This window comes from Rattus norvegicus, chromosome 5 (genome assembly GCF_021556685.1).
Source record: "Rattus norvegicus strain SHRSP/BbbUtx chromosome 5, alternate assembly SHRSP_T2T, whole genome shotgun sequence".
Lineage (NCBI taxonomy): Eukaryota > Metazoa > Chordata > Mammalia > Rodentia > Muridae > Rattus > Rattus norvegicus.
Genome location: NC_141538.1, coordinates 51,849,526 through 51,865,424, shown reverse-complemented (window position 1 = coordinate 51,865,424; position 15,899 = coordinate 51,849,526). Strand labels below are relative to the sequence as shown.

At 48.9% G+C, this 15,899-nt stretch overlaps 1 protein-coding gene and 1 long non-coding RNA gene across 12 annotated transcripts in view; one reads left to right on the top strand and one right to left on the bottom strand.

Annotated features, from left to right (window-relative positions):
• Positions 1-7,797, bottom strand: part of Bach2 (BACH transcriptional regulator 2) — a 349,677-nt gene extending 341,880 nt beyond the window's left edge. For 3 of the 7 annotated variants that reach the window (XR_015619682.1, XR_015619681.1, XR_015619683.1), the window contains exon 1: positions 7,461-7,797. The gene's annotated coding sequence lies outside the window, so the exon portion shown is untranslated. 7 annotated transcript variants of the gene reach the window in all.
• Positions 5,988-15,899, top strand: part of LOC120102849 (uncharacterized) — a 30,554-nt gene continuing 20,642 nt past the window's right edge. Inside the window, exon 1 of one of the 5 annotated variants that reach the window (XR_015620753.1) lies at positions 5,988-6,453. This is a non-coding gene — a long non-coding RNA (uncharacterized LOC120102849). Of the gene's footprint in view, positions 6,454-13,049; positions 13,253-15,899 lie in introns of those variants that run through there. The other 4 variants (XR_015620756.1, XR_015620758.1, XR_015620751.1 and 1 more) reach the window with 4 other exon arrangements.

The window sequence follows — 15,899 nt, the reverse complement described above, 5'->3', positions numbered from 1 at the left end:
ATTCAGATCTCCAGCTCAAAGTTGCAACACGCTAATCTGGCAAGATAATCTCTTCCTGAAACTGCCTAGAATGAGGACAAAGGTTACTACTTTCTCTGTCACTGCTTGCTAACGTCCCCAATTAGGAACGCTAATGGAATTGGTCCGTGAATGCCATTCTTCCTCCAGGGTAGAGTGTTCCCGGGATTAAAGGAATCATTGCTTTTAATTTTTCCCCCCTTCCCTCACCAAAAAACCTCAAATGGCAAATTCTTCACCTATCAAGAGGGCCCACCGGAGTGTGAGGGACAGAGATAAACCCTGAGGATGGAGAAACGGGATCCATGGGCCACCTCTTCGTCTTTTGCTTTCCGTGTTATCACCTTTACTCGCTGATCTTTACATGCTTACTAAGTAAGATCTGAGGAGCGCAGTTATTAGAAAGTGAATCACGAGACTGGCTGGAGAGATACACATCCAAGTCAGTTTCCCAGAGAAACTGTTTTTCAAGTTTATCTTTTAGACAGATGTCAAGTAAACAGCCAGCCAGCATTTCACAGTGAGTTGCCAAAACGCCCACTCCTGATATCAGCAACGGGAGGTCCCACTGCAGATGAAGAAGTGGAGAGGGGGACACAAAGTATAGTGGCCCCTGCTTACCTCAGACATCTCCCATCCAGTCCCTGCTTTCCCAGTCACTCCCTGCTGCGTCTAGGACTGCTCCCGGCTATTAGGATGATTGAGTTCGTGCAAGCAACACAGATACAGGGAAAACCCAGGGGTGCTTTAGCATGCATTCTAATTGACCTGTCTTAAATACTACCACTCCTTTTAAGTTAAGCTTCCAAGAAAGGTCCAGAATCATTCTTGGCTGCAAATCCTACTCTCCCCACCCCTTTCTCCACTGATCTGGAAAGGTGGAGCTTCTTAGAGGCTAGACTCACATTTTCACTCACCGTCTATGCATAGGTCTAACACATGACATTTGACCACCAGAAATGTCCAATGTGGTTTCTGGCCATTCGAATATTGTCAGAGGATGTTAAAGTGCTCAAAGTAACAATGTTAACTTGAATGTTATCTTGTACTTTTTTCCCAAGTATGAACATGAGTGTACTTTGGGCAATTAGCAATTCTGTTTTCATCCAGTTCTAAAGGCAGTGGCAAATAAATCAATTCTGGACTCTGTAGACAAGACTAGCATTTGCCAAAATGGCCCTGGGGGTTATATCGTGGGTTACACAATACTCCAAAGGGCCAAAGATAGTTGTGAATTAATAGGATTAGGAGGTTGGAGGGAAACAGAAAGCCCCAAATTTTAAAATGGCCTGGTTTAAAACTCATACCTAGGGATGGAGTGCATCCCTAACCAACTGACCAGGTCAAATCCCCACTCTGTAGCCTGTGGAGGATGATATGCCTCCCCTTACACAAGTTAAAATAAGCTCTCTGTACCAACTAGAAATCCTTCCAACTACATCGTGTACTTCTTAAGGGCCAAGGCCAAGACTGGGCCACCAGCCATAGTAAGAGATACACACTACTTGTCTGGGATGAATGCACGTGACATTTGCCTTTAAAGATTACAGTGTCTGTTCACATGACTTACTTGATAGCGTCCATACATAGTGCTGTCTGGGATGAAAATTAAAACTGCCAACCATCTATGGCTTCTAGGCACACTCATTTCATACCAGCACTTGGGAAAAAAGAGGCAAGAGGATCTCTGAGTTTGAGGACGGCCTGGTCTTCTGAATGAGTTCCGGGACAACCAGAACTACACAGAGAAACCCTGTCTTGACAAACCAAAGAGGTGGGGGAATCTATGGCTCCTGGAACGCTTGCAAAGTTAGTGAGCACACATCATTTGCTGGTGGAATGAAAGTCACCATTGGAGTCGGAGAAGGTCCACAGGTTAGACGCTGCAGGGTCCCCAGCAAACTTCTGAAGTCTCTGCCTAGTGACAGGGAAGAGAGGAGAAGGTGTGGGGGACAGAGACCACAGTGATGGGGACTTAAACATATGAAGGCCTTCTTCTGAAATGGACCGAAGTGTGCCTTTATCAGCTGCAGGCCCAGGAAGGACTAGAAGAAAGGGAGCTGGCCAGGAGCAATGGCTCTCTGTACAGCGGCCATGTGTCCTGAAGCCCTCAGGAAGAAAACAGACAGACAGGAGGAAAATGACACATCTTGAAACCAAAAGACAATTCATGGTCAGGCTAAGGAACAAAAGAGATGTGAACCAGGGGAATATTCTGGGAAAGCTGCGATTATGAAGTCACTGGGGAAGACCGAGAGGCATCTTGGCTGTAATTCCAAAGACTAGAATGAACTAGTACGTGAAATGCCTTCTGATTGGGGACATTCATTATTTTGGTGGAAAAAAAAAAGCTCAAGGAAAGACAAAGACAAGTTTGCTCGAGTTCTGAAGTGGGGCCACTCTTGGGATCAAGCTACATACTCTTTAGGAATGAGGCAGCCCTTGAAAAGGCAGTGGGATAAAGACTCCGAGACTGTGTCCCTCTTTAAGGGAGCAGCATGTTGACTATAAGGTTAACTTTCAGCTTTAGGGAGACTCACACCTGAATTGACCAGGAAAGGGAAAAAAGTAATTTTTTTTTAAAATCTTGAAGGAAAATCTTGACAAACAACTTGTCTGTTAAATATTTTCTGGACTAAACTGAACATGAAAAAGTAAAATGAGCGAGTTACATTTGGAGCAACCTTGCTGAGTTTATAAAATGTTTAGTTCACATTGCTTCCAATTTTTTGTAGATATTTGCATAGAATTTTAATATGTATTAAATACACTGTCGTGTATTGTCATTGATAAGACAGTTTTCTCTTTCGGGACCATGACTGGTACTGCTTTTCCTAATGCCATTCCAGCTCTGCCGAAAGCTCCCTCACAGACAACCCAGTGTTTGCCATCAGTGCTGACTTCTGAACTTTGAGTGCCTCTGGGACAGCCTGATGTCACTGGTGTCTGTGTAATGCCCAGATAGAAAGCAGAGCCCAGAGAAGCCCAGAGAGGGCTTGCTGCCTAAACTGCAGAAGTTGACAAACACGTTACATCTTGTACTGTTCCCTGCTCCATGTACTTGGGGGCTGAGGTTGTGTTCTCTCTGGGCTGCAGATCTTGCCACACCTCAATCCAATCATTGACTTGGGGCAGGATTGTGTATTGCAGATGGGAAAACAACCTAGAGGCAAATCCAACCCTTTGACATTCCAACATGACGCGGGACACTGTTGAGAACCTCACAATGGAGTTCTAAAAAAAAAACGTTCTTAAGGTTTTAAGTGAATGCACGGTTTTGTATAGAGCTGCATTCATAGCTACTCTTAGCACGGTGTGGGCCACTCGCATCAGGCTAAACACTCTGAACAAGCAGACATTCTCAAGTTCAGACCGGAACCTGCCAATTCTCAAGAACCAGCACCACACCTACTTCACAAGTTGCTCTAGTAGTCAGTGAGACACACTGAGGTAAAGAACTCAGTACGATCTAGCAAAGCATGAACAATCAGTAAACCAAACCTATTGTTTTAATCAGATTTCTCAAGAAGTTACCCTACTTTGGTCAGCAACAATGAAAAGAAACTGGGTAGTTCACAAACAATGGGTTATCTAGCTGCAGAGCAACATTGTGCCCAAGGAACTAAGTACCTAGCCTTTCAGATAGAATTTCCCACTAAAAAAGGAAGGTAGCAATTCCTTAATGAGATGTTAATTTGAACCTTCATTGTCCACAAGCCTTTCTGGTTTCTTGACCATTGTGCGGCTCCTTTGGCCCAAGTGTACAAATTATTCACTATGTATCAGGCTTCAGAGAATTGGTAAGTCTGAAAACATTAAACGGCAAGATGTTTTAGTGTACTAAGTAGCACTCGGTATTGGCCACCTGCAGCTTTTAAAATGGTGTTTGTTTATTTAACTTACACACACACACACACACACACGCACACGCACACGCACACGCACACTCACACACACAGTACAACTTTCAGAAATTGGTACTCTCCAAACTCAAAGCTAGTCAGACCTGGCAGCCTAGTGCCTTTATCCACGGAGTCATCTCCCTGACCCAGCCCAAGTTCTGACAGGCATTCTCAGCAACACTTTAGAAGAGGGGAGTCCACAGGACAATCTGGAAACAGGCGAGGGACCTGGCAGCACAAAGCCTGCATTCACACTCAACCCTGCCTGGCAACAGCAGACAAGGGCTTAGAAGTGGCTGCCCCCCACTCCTATACTATGCCCTCTCCTCATCAGGACCAGATGCGCAGTGTGAGGGACGCAGTGGAAAGTGGGAATGAGGCCCCTTTCTTTGTTTATGATGTAAGATCTTGGGAAGGCAAAGACATAATTTTAAAGCAGGTGTGAGATGTCTGAGCAGAAGAGGGCAGGGCAGTGTGCAGATGGTCCTGACCTCTGGGGCTGTTCTTCACTGCACCCCACCACCCTACTCCCCCTCCGGAGAAACAGCAAGGTGCTCATTTACCTAAGCACTGGCCAGCCTTGGAAGCAAACCAGACACTATGTTCCTGAAATCTGAGGTTTAAAACCCAGAGCTGTGTGGTTCCATAGCAGGGCTTCCGAGACCAAGGGTCCCTTTCTTCCTTGTTAAGACTGGATCCATACCAGAGATGCTAAGCAAGGGCTAATCCAAGTGAAATTAAACTGCGCCCAACAAAATGGATTGGCCTGGGCCCTTCTGTTGGCATCACGGGAGTCTCCATTACAGATCCTAAGGAATGGAGCTCACAATCACTAATGAATTACTATGTCCCATTGGCTGTGCTGACAGTGGGCACAGAAGTGCAGTGCTGGCCTGAGAGAGATTTGAACATGAACCTGACCATCTGGCTCTCGGTAACTCACTTTGATCACAAAATGAATTGCAACAAATTGAAGAGCACATGGCTCGAGTTAATTGTCTCATCTGTAATCTGAACCTACTTTTAAGCTCTTATTATTACCCTCTATCAGGTGGAGACATTTCCTCCCATCACGGCAAAGTGCATTTTCCTGATGAACTGTAATGGATCATTAAATTCCATATCTGAATAACAATACTTTGCACTTATTCAGTGCCTTTCATCCTGGGATTTTCAAGGCAGTTTGCAAATAATTAAGCCCCTCACACAGCAGCCAGAGGTGAGTGGCTGGAAGGGAATTGTCTGAAGATTCTGAGTCAAAGGGCATAATTCAATAGAAAGAGAAGACGCGGCATCCTCCCAGACACTGGCAGCACTGAAAGTAAATTAGGGGCTATTTTATTCCCTCCAACCCTTTCTGCCTCACTCCTGCCCCACAGAAGAGTCTGGTATACAGCACACAAAGCACGAAGAAGAACTAACAGGGGTGCTTACACTCTAGCTAGGACTTAGATACCATACACCTGGGGAAAATAGGTCTGTGCAAACTGACGATTCAGCCCACTTGAAGGATGGAGAAATATCAGGAGAATTTATTCAGACATGGAGATCACCATGTGGTAAAGCCTGGAGCCTTTAAAAATACAAAATGCATATATCAGCCAAACTATTTCATGGCTGCAGAGCTCATTTCTAGAACCTGCCCACCTTCATTGGAACGACTTTGGGTTTCAAAAGTAGCCATTAGTGCCAAGGTGGGTGATCAATAGTTTAAAAGTACAGAATGCCAGAAGCCGTACAAAGTTTTGTGGCGATTATAAGCTCCTGGAAAACTGAATTACATACAATAGGGGACACTGACAGATCTTTCACTGGAGCCATTTGGCTGCAACACTGTGAATTAGCAAGACTAATTCTAACAAGATGTCTTTTTTCCCCACCACCACCACGTTTATTACCTGAAAGAATGAAAAGGGCGGTCCGCTGGTTAAGCCGCTGGAGGTTCAGGATGGGATGACCTCACATTTTAAGCAAGTCGCCCGCTGCCTTGCGGAAGTAGCCATCTCTTCTAGAGGAGTGGCACAAGGCGGTTCAAGCTTAGCTTTTCTAGTCAGCCTGTGCTTTAGCGGCGCGACAGTTTCCTACATGTTACATTTTAATGATCTGAGAAAACCATTATCAGAGGTAACATCTCTAATTTTACTCTTAAACAGACAAAAGCAAAAAAAAAAAAAAGGAAAAAAATCTCATTAGGCAGCATCTTCGCCAAGGTTCCCACTAGGCTAGGAAGGATTTTTATCTACAGTAATTACTCTTTTTAGTTAAATACACTCAGCAGATGAAATTAACAGAGTGAAAGACTACGATACTAGACAGTGAAGGTGAAAAATCCAGGAACGCGTCGCCTGGCCGCCCACGAGCCCGCTGCAAGTCGCAGCTGGGACTCAGGGTGGTGGTGCTCCAGCCCTCCTCGTCCCAGAAGACAGTGACAGCAGTGGCGGGACCCGCGTAATGCGAGGAGCACCTTGTTGTGTCACACATAAAACCACTCGGACCGCAGCCTGGCAGGAACTTCGCCCAAGTTGCCAAACTTGTATGTATGCAAGCGCAGGCTGGGGAGACTCAATGTACGCAGGACCCCGGGTGCTTGGGGTGTGCGGCCCTTCAGACACGTGCCACCCAGCCGGCTTCCTCTAAGTCCCTGCAAATCCTTGCCCACCCCGAGGTCGCCCAGATAGATGCTCGATCAAGTCCTCTCTCACGGGCCACCTGGGGTAGTCCATGAGCGCCTCCCGCTGCCCTCTGCTTGCCGCTCGGCTCCCCAACACCCAAAGGATGAGCGAACTGCGAGGGCCTGGGTGCGGGAAGGTGCAGCGAGTTGTCCCTTCCTTAAACTCGACTCTTGGGTGGAGCCCTGGGGATTCAGAGACTGGCGTACAGGTGTGGATGTGTGTTCTAGGACCTTGGGGAGAAGATGGTTGCAAGGTGTCCCTCTCAGAAGCCTTGAGCTCCCCTTGGCGCGTCTGCGCCCAAGGAGCCCGGCTGCCTTGTTGTAGCGCCCGGCGCGGTCATCCGAGCCACCCTGCGGCGGCTGACAGCTGAGCGCAGAGCCGCAGAGCCGCAGTCTTCGCGAAACCGCCGCGCGCGAATGTGGTGGGCAGGGAGGGACCGGGCCACCCGGGCTGGCCGGAGCGCGGGCTGGGGCCGGAGGCAGGGCCGTGGGTCTGACAGCTGCTGCGGCTCCGGCGACGCTCCTCTCCCCACCCGCCCTCCCGCCCCACCACTGACTTATTACCCTCGGCTCCTCCTCCCCCTGCTGTTCCAAAACACCCGGCGACGCGAGCAAAATACAATGCCGCCTCGCCCGCCGTAAACAGGCAGGCGGGAGAGCGCACCCCGCCGCCGCGTCCTCCGCTCGGCTCCCACCCCTTTCCCGTTCCTAGAAAATGCCATAAGGCGGCCGTGGGCGGGGAGCGGCCGCTCGCCCTCCGGACTCGCTGCCCGCCGCGGCCCTACGCCGCCCGCTGCCCCGCTTGCCTGCCCCCGTGCAAACTTGCCCCGCTGCGTCGCCTCGGCCCCGCGGCCCGGTCCGGCACTCACCTTCCCGGGAACTTTCGTCCTCCTGCGCTAGTCCTGCCCGCGTCTTCCCAGCCCGCAGCCCCCTCCCGGCCGCCGGCGTGGTGGGCGGTCCTGGGGTCACCGAGAGCAGGCGGAGGGGATGCGCATCACATGGCAGCTCGCTCGCAGCCCCCCGAGTCCGGGAAGGGGGAGGGGAGCGGCGCGCGCGGCAGGGGCGACGGGGGGCGGGCCGCGAGGGAGGGGCGGCGGGCGAAGCGGGGCGCAGGGGCGACCGCAGCCCGGTGCGCGGCCGCGGGGCTGCTGCTGAGGCGGCGGCGGGGCTGCTGGCTGCGCCGTGCGGCTCGCGCTCTCCCGGAACGCCCACACTCTCAATCGCTACATTGTTGACATTCGGCGCTGACGTCACCCGCTCCCCATTCACAATAACTTTACGGGAGCGGGGCAGCGCACCTCCCCGGCCGCTGGGGCGCCGTACGCCGGGTGACTGGCGTAAGCTTCTCCGCGAATGGCGCTCCCCGGGGCTCGGGCCCGGGCGGGCGCGCGCTTCGCCGGCTGGCTCGGGAAAGGGGCGCGCCTCTTGCCGCGGCGGACGCCTGTCTCCCGGCTTTGTGCGGGCCGCGCGGCCCAAAGAGCCTTGTCTTCCCTGCCCGGACGACTGCCTAGCTCCGCCTATCTGTAGCCGGTCTTTGAAAGTCAGGGGTTGTGGGGCTAGTGGGGTTAGGGTAAGCTGCGAAGGCCAGTGTAGCATGTGGGGAGGTCGCCAGAGCCATGGGCACTTCATCAAAGGGAGAAGCCGACTTGGAACCTGACATTCCGGGGCTGACAACAGCTTCCCCGAAGGAGCAGGACAAGATGAGCCTTGAACCCCCGAAAAGCCGAATCGACCCCCTTTTATGGGAAATGGGCCTTGAGAAGAGCTCCCTACCCAAGAGGGTGCTTTAAAGGCCCACCCCATTGAGGATAATCTCCAACTCCCATGAGCTATTTTCTAGTCTAAAAGAAGAGCCTCTTTCCATCTTTAACCTCAGCTTCCACTGAGTTTCAGCAGCTGTAGCTTGCTCACCCCTCTGAATGCTGTAAGGGTGCTGTTGCCCAGTTAAGCCATCTTGAGCTTAGTGTCAGAAGGCTTGGCGGTAGTTGAAAATTTAAAGACAGTAATTAGGACTTTGGTTGAACATAAATTTGCAATAAAGTAAGGTTGTGTTAGTTGCCGTGCTGGTGCCTGCAAATTTACCCCTTGCCAAGGCCAGGAAACTGCCATGTTTCCCTAAGCACCTATAACTTGTCCCCCCCCCCCCCCCCCGTGTAGGTCAGTGTTTCATATTATTACACGTGGTGCTGGTTTTTAATGAAGATTATAAAACTTTGGCTGGTTCTACTGAGAGAAGGATCATAAATCCCCCTGTAAAATGGGCACTGGCATATGCGGAGGAAGCCAGGAAACATCGCTCTGGAAGTCTTGTGACACCTTCCAAAGTGTTGCTCCAGCAGACCTCACTTGAGGACTTAGTTCTTCTGAAAGGCTCCAATCGAAATGTATAAAACTAAGCGAGAGCCCCATGCAGGGGGACAGTGCCTAAGCTAGGTTTCTAACTGCTGTCCCACTTTCTTGGACCTGCTTTCAGATGTCCAAGTCTCTGCTTTCAGATGAGTCAGAGACTGGAATTTTTTTATCTCATTTTCTGGTCTTGTTCCAATGTTGTGCATGGCAAGTTCATGCCCAAACTCCCGGCAAGGAAGAATACTTACTGATCCTGGCCTGCACTGCTAGGTAGTTTCTTACGACCATGGGTGGTTCTTCTGGTGGTCCTCACTCTTTCAAACACATATTGGTTAAAAGCTTTATGCGTTTTTAAATATTTATTTATTTATTTATTTATTTATTTATTTATTTATTTATTGAGACAGGGTTCTAGGAGTAGCCATGACTGTTCTGGAACTCACTCTGTAGACCAGGATATCCTCGAACTCAGAGATCCACCTGCCTCAGTCACCTGAGTGCTGGGATTAAAGGTGTGCACTAGCACGCTTCTGGGCTAAGTTTTCTTTATTTTACTAGCATCAGTAAATGTTTTCTTACATGAGCCAGACTGGAGGACCAAATGAGAATGTTTATAGGCAGATTTTAGCCAGCAGGTTGTGTCTGCTGGGTTGCGTAGAACAGCTGGGACTTTGACCTAAGGAAGGTAGGCAGGGGGCTAACAGACTGGTCTTAGCCCTTTCCTGTCTCGCTTCAGAGAGGTTCAACCATAGCTAATAGGTGCTCTTCTTTAGTTAACCTGCCTAAAGAGGGAAAACAGATTAAACAAAAGAAAGAAAGAAAAAACTCGTTTGCAGAGGTCCTACCCAGCTCTGCAATCTTATCTTCTGTGTCTGTGAAGAAGACGAAAATCTTCGTGTCTTGGGAGGTTGAAGAAGACAAAAGAGGAGTTAGTTCTGCCTTAATTTTAGTTAGAAGTAAGTTCTTTGAATTAAACTCCAGAAGGCACACTCAGAACGAGATAGTAATGGTAAGTCCAGCACTGCCATGGAGGTCAGGCTCTAAGCAGCCTGGGCACCTTCATCCTGCTCTCGGGCCAATCTCTGTGCCGTGCCCTTTAGGCGCGTACAATGGGAAACAGATGCAAGGTTTGCTCCTTGTATGTTCCCGCCAGTAACCTGAGGAGAGGTCAATTTCATTCCCGTGCCTGGAACATTCAACCGTTTTGGATCAACTTTTCTTCTCCCTCCCCAATGACCTGTGTGTTTGACCCTTAGAGAAACAAACTTTTTCTAAGCTCGACATGGTTTTTAAAAGATAAAGATATCCACAGAGGGAAGGACTGAGGGAAGCACTCCGTAAGGCTTGGTGGTGTTAAGACAATATGGTGGCTTCTCTTAAGATGAAACAGGAGGCAGAATTTTAAACGCACGCACGATACCTTGACAGAGAGAGGCACGGCAGGGCAATCTGTCAACGCCGAAAGAAGTGGGAGGCTAAGAACAAGACTACCAAATCCAAAGCCAGGAGGAGCCAAGTTGCCTAAGGGAGCTCTGCTGAGAAGAGCTCAGTAGCCACTGATCCGAGCTCCTGAATTACAGCCATCACTTAGTCTTTCAGAGCCAGATGTTAGGATGTAAGGCTAAGCTGCAAAACCCTACCTCAGCAGTGTGCAGGCAACACCTGGGAGAACCGTGGCTTTGAGGAGGTGAGAAGGTGATTTGTTGAAGTTCCGTGGAACCAAGCTTCCTCATAAGACTGAGACGGGGACAGAGAGACAAAGAGACAAACTCCGTGCTATGTAATTGGGTTGTATACAATGTAATACAGTGGCCGGTTGGGGCGTGTGTGTGTGTGTGTGTGTGTGTGTGTGTGTGTGTGTGTGTGTGTAGCAAACACAGGAGTGATGGTGTTGGTGCTGCTCTTAGGTGAAGTGATTGGGTCTTAACTGAAGGAACTTTCAAGAGGAGATGTGAACACAGCATGAGGGCAGTCCCTACAGTTGCCTTGGGAGAAAAGCTTCTCAGATTTCAAGACTTATGCAAAGGTCTTTGGGTAAAGTAGACTTAGCACACTTCTGTGGAACAAAGGCAAGTAGCAGGCATGAGAGCCCAGACAGACACACATGCACACGTGCACAGAAAGACAGACATGCCCTCATGCACGCACACACACACACACACACACACACACACACACACGCATGCACGCACAGCCACAGGTGGGGAGAGCTTGAGGACTGGAGGATTAGGATCTGGGGCAATCCAACATTTAGAGGTCAGAGGTTGGGAAGATCCAACCAATGAGACTGAGGAGCAGCAGCCATGGGGGGAAGGAGAGTACCACATGCTAGACGCCAAGTGAAAGTGCACGTTTCGGAAAGCAGGGCGTGATCGATAGGCTGAGCTGCTGCTGCTGGTGGGGGCGTGTCCATGGGGAGTCCTTCTGTCTTTGACAGAGAAATGGGTGGTAGAGATGAGCCCTGGCTTGGATTGAAGAGTGTAGAGCAATGTTAAGATGAGTTTTGTTGAGAAAGGAGATAGGAAAACTTGGACATGGCCAGAGGAGAAACCAGAGCTTATTGTGGTTCAGTAAACCCTTGAGGGGAAACAAACCAGTGGCTGTCAAGACAGGGGGATCATTTCTGGGGAGAAACTCGAGTCAGAGTGGACCTCACATAAATGTAAGGACAGTAAATCCCTGGCAAGGTGGGAAGGCGGTGCGTTTGTCTAGGAAGGGGTATGGAATGCAGTTCTGAAAAGTCTGCTGAGCCCCTGTCTGAGTGGACCTGTTTCCACAGGGGAAAGGATGTGGGCTTTGTCAGCGGAGAGTGGAGGAAGGTGGGCTGTGAGAGTTGAGGGGACGAAAACACAGTGCCAAGAGATGCAGCAGGGTGTCTGAGCTTGGAGGGTCTTTGAAAGGTCTGTATGGACACTTTGCTGCCCAGAAGACTGGTTTCTTCTCATTGTTCCACCTCTTCTGCATTGTGAACAATACTGGGTGCTCGACAAGTTAGAGAGCTCTGTGTTTTCTGCAGTCATTAGGGGCAAGACAAAAATTTGACTTACAGTTGTTGTTAGATTTGGCTGGTAGCCTCTTCTCTCTTTGAACTGTCCATGTCTCATGGACCAGTGGGAAGACAGACAGACGAAGGGCACACCATGCTAAGGTCTGAATGGGACAAAAGGCATCTGTTTACTGATTTGGCTTTGGAGAGTTTTGGGGTGGCTTCCTGGGGGTAGTGATGACAGAGCTGGGTTTTAAAAGAGGAGGACGATTTGTAAAAGATGTCAGAAGGCCGTTTGCGTTAGAACTGGAGCACTGAGTTGAGATTATTAGGCGCAATATCAATATCAGAATACAAACACACAAAGGCAGACATGGACCAGCAGTTCGAAGAGTTATTTTTACTGAAAACACAAAGTTCTCCTTACAATTTTCCAGTGAAACATTTATAATAGCGAGGAGTTGTAAACAGCTGGAAATGGCAGCTGGAGCCTCAGAGCCCAAACCAAAGTAGTTAGCAGGTCAAAGGATCAGGACAGGCAACTGGGAGAGGGTTCTTGTTTAGAGGACACTTGTACATGGCAGGTGACAAGCAGGATAGAGAGTCTTAACTAGAAGACTCTCAACCAGGGTGCAGGAGGAGGAAGGAGGCAATTCATCAGAAAGGGAGGTGGACCAGGATCAGAAGTGGGACTTTGGCTGGTGAAAGGGCTCACTGTGTAAAAGCAATTGGTGTGCAAGCTGGGTGACCTGGACTTGATCCGTAGAACCCATACTTTTTAAAAGGCACACCTCTGTAACCCCAGCTCTCCTAAAATGAGGGGGAGGTAGAGACAGGAGGATCGATTGACCAGAAGTTCCAGCACCAGTTAGCCTAGAGTATAAGCCATGGCAGAGAGCGTGACACAGTCTTAGAGAACCAACTCCTGACAGCTGTGCTCTGACCTGCCGTCACTGTGTCGGGCACTTGCACATATACACATACACACCATACACACACGTATAAAGAGACTGTGTTAAGAGTTCAAATCTGGAACTCTAAGGAGCATCTGAATGTGACGGAATGGATGTAAAGGACACGAAGTTCGTGACATTGGTGTGAGCAGAGAAAACAGGAAGTCGTAGACCTGGAGAAGAGAGGAAGGCCAGGAGGAGAGGGTGTTTCAGTGTGGGGCCTGGACACCCGTGACAAAAGAAGATGCCCAATAAGATGTCCGTGTGCAAAGGCCCACTTCAGGGGAGTGGGCGCTGCATGGGAGAAGACATCCCTGAAAAGCTGAGAACTTGGACTGAGAGACTAGAAGTGGACATGGCAGCAACACTGCAGGTAGAGGAAGATGTAGGGAACGAGTGGAGAATCTGTGTCTGGGGGTAATCCGGGGTCAGGGCAGGGTTTGAAGAGTGCAAACATGGAACCCACTTTGTAGGGTGCAGCAGAGTCATCCAGCTCACCAGTGTGCAGAGTGGGGCTTGAAAACTGACTGGGTTACAGGGGAAGCCAAGAAATGGAAGGGGCATTGAGAGACAGGGAGAGAGCTGGCTGGCTTTCTCCTCTAAAACTGGGAAACTCCTTTCAAATTAAGGCAAACAGAATAACAACATCCACACATGGGTCACTTACCTTTCGTTCTGCCTTAAGAGCAGTGACAGTTTTGTTCCTCTCCCACTTATGATACTCGGGTTTCTCACAATAGTAAGTTAACTGTCCGTCTCTTCATGCTCCCACCTTAGAAAGATGTTTTCCACCAACTGGCTGATTTTTAGGGTCCAGTAGTACATTGTTGCTTTAAAAGAAAGGTGTAAAGGTTTGGCCATAGGCAATGACAATTTTCAAGTCGGTGAGAATGAACTATTTTCCCAACCTGACTTAAGACTTCTTACAGGATACAGAAAGTTGAATTCAGTAGCCCGAGAGCAATTTCCCCAAAGAATCAGCGAGACCGTGCTTACGGTTTCTAATCTATTTTTAAGAATTGTTTATGTGATATAATTACACAAGGGCATCCGACCTGAACAGCGCTAACAGCCATGTGCTGGGCAGCACAGCTGACATGTGACCACCTGTAGCTTTCAGCTCACTGTGAATAGAAGACCAGGGAGTCATCATAGAGCCCAGGGTCAAAATAGTGATCCTCCTGCCTCTAACTCTCCAGGGCCTGGACCATAGTTGTGTGCTACATACTCAGAAAACGAAAGTGCTGGGCTGCACTTAAGGCTTACTTTCTGACTCTGTTCCCGAGGTAGGTCCACCCACGCCCTCACTCCAAAAGACGGCCATCTTTGGTTTCAGTTCACATGCAGGAGAGACCCAGGGCCTTGTGGCTTGAATGGAAGCAAATATTGGTGGCCTTGGTTGAAGCACATTGATTCTACAGTGCCCTTCCTGCAGTTGGCACCCTGAGTTCTACAGCTTCCTCAGGTCTCGGCAACAGCCCGCTCCAGTTGGCAGGTCTTCTCTCTATATATCCTTCATTTTTTGAAGTCTGGTGTGGCAAAGTGTGGATTGATCTGCGGTGACTCTCAGAATTAGTTCCGGGCTGTGGTCCAGAGAAGGAACAGGAGTTCCCAAGTACAGTGTCCTCCTTGCTAACCTTACAGGAAGTGATGAGGTCCAAGAATGTTGTGCATTAATTCACTAAAACCCCACACAGTTATTTGCTGAAAAGCTGACGTCATTCTGGAAATCTAAGCAAACAACATATTACTTTAAATTTCAAACCTTACCGTTTTCAAACTCAATGACAGATAAGATGTTTATCTTATGTCTAGCCCGTTACCTGCTGCTAGGCCTGTGAATTCACCTCGATGATGGAATACTGTCACCACTATGTGGATAGACCTTGTCTTACATACAAACACACACTTGCACACATACATGCACACGGGCAGACCTATGCCCTCCACACACCACATACAAGCTAGAAATAGCATGGAAAACTGTTCAGAAAAGTTGCAAGAGTGAAATACACAACTACCATAGGTCCTTAAGCCAGGTATGGTGATTACTAACATTTTAACACGTTTTTAATCTGCTTTAATATTTACTTTTGTTATTTCTAACTACGTACGGGGGTGACATGCACCTCAGTCAGCACAGGGCCTCTGGAGTGTGGGTCAAGTGACTGGGAGCCACCAGCAGCAGGTGCTGGGAACCAGACAGGAGCCCTCTGCAAGGCCAGCACATGCTCTGAGCCATCCCTTTTTGAAATGTATACTCACTGCCACCATTCTCTTCCTGGATATTTTTAACTTCATTTTATTTTTTAGCTAACGTCTGAGGTTAGCATATAGAGTCACGGGTTTCAGTGTGGCATTTTCATACATGTGCCACTGGGCTTCGTTCTTGATTTTTTTTTCCCCCTCCTTGTTGGAGGAAATGTTATCAGCGTGATTCCACCAAACCCTAAAGGCAGCAGCTCTCTCTCAAGTAAAAATACGACATCACCACCTGATAACCAAGCCGTCGGCATTGCTACGCCACTACCATCCAAGTCAGACACCTTATTCATATTCACCAACCGCCCAAACTGTCCTTTACTGGAACGAGATCAAACCAAGGGGGCTGGGATGTAGTTTAGTTGGTGAAATGCTTGCCCGGCATGCATGAAGCCCTGGGCTCAAAGGAGGAAAAAGGAACCAAGTCCAGATCATGGGTCGAAATTAGTTGTCGTATCCTTTAGTCTATAGCCCACAATCCTACTGTGCCCCCTGAGGAATTCAGAATGCAGTGTGTGTGTGTGTGTGTGTGTGTGTGTGTGTGTGTGTGTGTGTGTGTGTGATAGTAGCCGTCCTATGGTTATAAGGTAGTGTGATGGTCAGCTTTCATTGTCAGTTTGACGCAACCTTGAATGACCTGGGAAAACCTCAATGTGTAATAGTCTACTTCAAGTTGGCCTGTGGGCATGTCTGGGGTAGGAGAGGATGACTATTAAGTTAAGTGATGTGGGAAGACCCAGCCCACGTGGTGGAAGGCA